The 5293-nt window shown below is 36.5% G+C and overlaps 2 non-coding genes across 2 annotated transcripts; both read right to left on the bottom strand.

The window, feature by feature from the left end:
* Positions 1-455: 455 nt before the first annotated feature.
* TRNAL-UAG (transfer RNA leucine (anticodon UAG)) lies at positions 456-535 on the bottom strand. Its single transcript has one exon. It is a non-coding gene; the product is annotated as a tRNA-Leu (tRNA).
* Positions 536-1531: 996 nt separating this feature from the next.
* Positions 1532-1603, bottom strand: TRNAM-CAU (transfer RNA methionine (anticodon CAU)). Its single transcript has one exon. It is a non-coding gene; the product is annotated as a tRNA-Met (tRNA).
* Between the last annotated feature and the right edge of the window lie 3690 nt (positions 1604-5293).

Genomic DNA, 5293 nt, shown 5'->3' with positions numbered 1-5293 from the left:
ACCAAACTATCCCGACGAATGTGTTTGGACAAATCAAGATGGTCGAGCTATCTCGAGACATGAGATTACAATACGATGCATGGGTTGTGCTGTTGGGAACCGAGATGACGATGAGATGCAACAATGTTGTGTCGCACATGATTGAACATGCACGCATAGATGGCAAGTTTTAATTCCACATTATGTTTGTTTGAATGCGGAAGAAAAACTCTGCCTAAGGTATAACAAAGCCATAAAGTCGAGTGAAAAATGTGAATAGAGGTTGAGTACTCCTTTAGATTTTTCGTGAGCGTGACAAGATATCGAGACACTGGTTGGAGTTGGGTTAGAGTTGGGTTAGAATCTCTTTATAATAGAAGATGTGCCTTGACAAACCAAGATAGTCAAGCTATCTCTAGACATGAGATTGCAATACGATGCATGGGTCAGACGATGAGATTGAAAAAGTATGATTATGACAGCTGTGGGATTTGAACCCACGCCCTTTCGGACCAGAGCCTAAATCTGGCGCCTTAGACCACTCGGCCAAACTGTCCCAACGAATGTGTCTAGAAAAACCAAGATGATCGAGTATCTCAAGACATGAGATTGCATCACGATACATGGATCGTGTTGTTGGGAACCGAGATAATGATGAGATGCAACATTATTGTGTCGCACATGATAGAACATGCACGCATAGGCGGCGTGTGTGGTCAAACAAGTTTTGTTTCCACATAAGTGATGTTTCAACGTTGAAGGCAAACCTTGCCTATGGTATAACAAAGCCACAAAGCCGAGGTGAAAAATGTGAATGGAGATTGTGTACCCCATAAGGTTTTTGGCTAGCGTGTCAAGATCACGAAGCCGCACATTTGAAGAAGTATGACCGTTACACGATGCACTGGTCGGAGTAGGGCTAGACTCTCTCTATAGTAGACGCGTTTTAAAATCATGAGGTTTTTATAATATGTGCTAGCAGCGGGCTTGAAGGTTAACAAAAAATGAAAATAAATGACAGCTGTGGGACAACGCCCCTTCAAACCAAAGCCTGAATCTGACACCTTAGACCACTTGGCCAAACTGTCCCGAGAGATGTGTCTACACAACCAAGATGGTCAAGCTATCTCGAGAAGCTATCTCGAGACTTGAGATTGCATCACGATGCATGGGACGTGTTGTGAGGAACCGAGATGACGATGAGATGCAACGTTGTTGTGTCGTACACAATTGAACATGCATTCATAGGCAGCGTGTATGGTGAAACAAGTTTTGATTCCACATTAGTGATGTTTGAATGTCGAAGGTAAACCTTGCCTAAGGTCCAACAAAGCCAGGTAAAAAATATGAATGTAGATTAAGTACCCCATAAGGTTTTTGGTGAGCGTGTCAAGATTAGAGGCCGCACATTACACGATGCACTTGTCAAAGTAGGGTGAAACTCTCAATATAGTAGACGCATTTTAAAACCATGAGTTGGACAGCACCCAAAGAGTATTTAAAAGAGTATTATACCGACCTTGTAGTTGATGGGAATGCTATTTATTGTTGGTATCAGAGCCAGGTTTCGATCCTGGGACCTGTGGGTTATGGGCCCACCACGCTTCCGCTGCGCCACTCTGATTTGTTAATTAATATCATTTTGATTCCTAACAGATGCTTTTAAAACCGTGAGACTCACGACGATACGTAACGGGCCAAAGTAGACAATATTTGCTGGCGGTCAACTTGGCTATTACATAACCTAAATCACCATAAGTGAATTCATTCCAAGGAATCTTATGCTTACACTCTTCATTGAGAGCGGTAGTTATCCTTCGAGAAATATACTTTGGAAGTCCTTCAATGAAGTGCATCATCCATAATTAAAGGGTACTATCATATCTTGTCATAACCTTAGTTACAATTATATCTTTGTACCATCAGAAGTAGCTAACTTTTCGCATCTTATAATCATAAGAATTTTCTCAAACGTTCAGTATGGATTTCTAGTTGGCCTACAACAAACTTTAAGACAATATATAAAAGGGTATTAATGGCTATTCAACACTTATATCATTCTCCATAACTTGAGATATTCCAATTTCACTTTCTATATTTGTACTTCTCTTTCTATAGTAGTATGGTTGAGTATCCTTTGCTTTTCTTCGAGATATGCTTCTCCAACCCATCCTTGAGTACTCCTGTGAAACCAAAAGTTACAATTTGAGAAATAGCGTGGTCAAACTTACCTCGAAGACTATAGGCGCTAGCTCCCATCAACATTTTGTTGATTACATTTACAACTAGATGACCGGATAGACCATCTATATTCCACTTATGTATGAATGTTCCTTCATAGGTGGATTGAGTCATTTGAGTTTTTTCTTCGAATGGAACATCGGGGAAAGAGGGCTTAGGATACCAATTTTTCTTCATCTAGTTTTTTGGACTTTGTTCTCTAATTTAACAATTTTGTTGATGAGGTCTAGTTTTTTTGGGCATCTTTTCTTCTTTGGAGAAATCATTTTTAAAATTTTTGAGGTCATTCTCATATGGTTCATCATGACACTAAAAATTTAATTACTTAAGGTTCTATCAAAATTGAAAGATTGTTTAACTTTTCTTCAATCAGAGCAAGTGCCTCTTCTGTTGAGCCGAGACTAATTTTGTCTAAAATAGCTGGTATGAATAAAAGAACTTTCCTCAACTTTTGCTAATCTCACGCCATTAATATTTGCAATAGTTTTTTTTATTTCTTTTGTTGTTGTTTTTCCTTGATTTTTTCTTCAATCTTCTTAACTTGTCTTGCAATGGTTGAGAGAATCTTGTTTGAGAAGTTATTTTGATGTTGGATATTTAGGATATCCTTCGAGGTTGTAATGCATTTTTAAGGAATTCTTTATCAGTGGACAATTCATTTGTGATAATATCGATCTGGTTGAAGATAGATGTAGTATCCAATTCGGTTTGAGTTGGAGATCTGGGATTGCCCTCATAATCGACTAAAACTACTTCTTTGTTGTAATCAACCGGCTCTATTTGCATAGACTTTGACATGTTGATTTTTTATGGAGATCTCGAGATTCATGAGGTACTAGATCTCGAGCTTAAGAATCTTTACCTTTGGAAAGAAAATTTAATTTTCATTGAATTTTACTTTTACGCTTTCCATCATCATGTTCGATGACTTGAGCAAACTGTGGGTCTTTCTTGATTGGAAGGCTCACATATTTAAGGATCCAGGTAGAATTCTTAGTAATCTGATCCCATGAAAGGGTTTTGGAAACAGGTTGACGATTTCTCCAGATTTACCTCTATGAGCATAGTAAGTTGTGGGGGAGACATTTGAATGCTTCTGATAAGATGTTAAGGTTCTCTATGTGAACATCAAACATGAGGCCAGAAAGGATATGACGATCCTTTAACGAAAAGTAAATAGTTTTGATATGTCTTTCGACAAATGGTCATTTACAAGATCTACCACAAAGGAAAAACACTGAATTTCTCAACTCAATGTCTAGGCTACTAGCAGTTTTAGCCCAGACATCTTCGGTAGGTGATTTTTAAAAGATTCTTCAAGGGTCCGCCTCAATCGGTTTAGCATCTTCTCCTTCCATCATTGAAGAAGAACACACAATATATGACCTTAATGATCATTCTTAGATTCACATCCTCAAGGTTTGTAACAACAAACGCCACCGACCACAATTGTCATTTTAAAATGATGATTCCTTCGACACTATGAGTCATTTGAAAATTTTATATTCCATCATAAGTTTTTGGCATGATTATTAGATTATGACATGTTTAACAAGATTTGACGTGAGGATTGTTATATGGTTCCAATGGCACATTACCCCTGTCCTATAAAATGTGGCCCTTATTTGCATATTTTTCCAAGCCACGATTTATGTCTGAGCTAATGATTGATCTTAATCTTAAAATAGATAACATTTTCTATGGTTGATGAAAGAAACAAGAAAGTAAGAGATGGCATAGGTGTGCCAATATTGCTCCCCAACCCATGGTGAGTATAAGTGCAAAATTAACTGTAAAAAGACTTGATATAACTCTACTTTTGGAGAGTTATCAAAAAACGAAAAAAAAAAAGAAGAAAAAAAAAAGGCTGAAATTAACAAAAGAAGAGACGAGGAGCAATATCATTGCAATAATGAAAGCAAAGTTGAGACTAAGTTTGTTTGCGATTATGTTGTATTGTAAATGGTTTGATGGGATGAGGTTCGTTTCATTGTTGTCCATCCCATTGTATAATCTTTGGGACAATATTCAATTAATTTGCCAATATGAATTTTAGAAATACAACATTAAATGGGATGTTATGAATTTAATACACTAAGATTACCATTTACAAACTTAATGTAAAGACCACAAAAGGGATGCAAGTAATGAATTGGGATCAAGTTTTTATTTCTTCCAAAGGATGGAAAGAATTAAAAAAAAATATATATATATATATCATTTTAATCTCACCCCTAAGAAATATTTTTCGGGTTGACCGGTTACAACAGCCCAAGTCCACCGCTAATAGATATTGTCTGCTTTGATCTGTTACAATAGTCCAAGCTTACTGTTAACAATAATTGTCTTCTTTGATATGTTACAACCGTCCAAGCCCACCGCTAAAAAATATTATCCGTTTTGAGCCGTTACATATTGCTCTCAACCTCACGGTTTTAAAACGTGACTGCTTGGGAGAAGTTTCTACGACATTATAAGGAATGTTTCGTTCCCCTCTCCAACCGATGTGAGATCCTACAGTTACATTTTTATTATACTTCGAAGTTTAGTTTTCATTTGGTTATTGGTTCGAATATTTTACATTTTACTCCTAATTGTCACTTATGCTCAGTTTGGTCTTTAGCATTATCTTTTGGTTAATTAATTTAAAATAATTATGATGCTCATCCATTTTGTATCATATCGAAGAGATTCCTAGGTTCGGGCAGAAGAAGCAATGTCACTCGATCACTATCAAACTGACTGCAATCTTTTTTGTCCGTGAGGATCCCAATCCAAACAGAGCGCCTTCTACTTCTAATAGGTCATGAACTAGATCAGAATCATTCTCATCGAGTCCATAAGAAGTGTTCCCATTTTATTCATCGGGTCCGGATAGAGACCAAAGGTCTTGAACGATCGATCCAGCAGAACAACTCAAAAAATAAAAAAGTATCGTTAATTTCTTCATAAATTTTTTTAAAAATTTATTTAATTCTTTTAAACATTTATAGATATTAACCTTTTACAAACCAAAACATCGTAATTAGTAAAAATTCATGGATGAAAATGTAAATTATGTGTAACGTCTTTA

This window comes from Cucurbita pepo, chromosome 15 (genome assembly GCF_057944985.1).
Source record: "Cucurbita pepo subsp. pepo isolate OVF chromosome 15, ASM5794498v1, whole genome shotgun sequence".
In the NCBI taxonomy this organism is placed as follows: domain Eukaryota; kingdom Viridiplantae; phylum Streptophyta; class Magnoliopsida; order Cucurbitales; family Cucurbitaceae; genus Cucurbita; species Cucurbita pepo.
The sequence above is the reverse complement of the archived record's forward strand: the minus strand, read 5'-3'. Positions and strand labels throughout refer to the sequence as shown.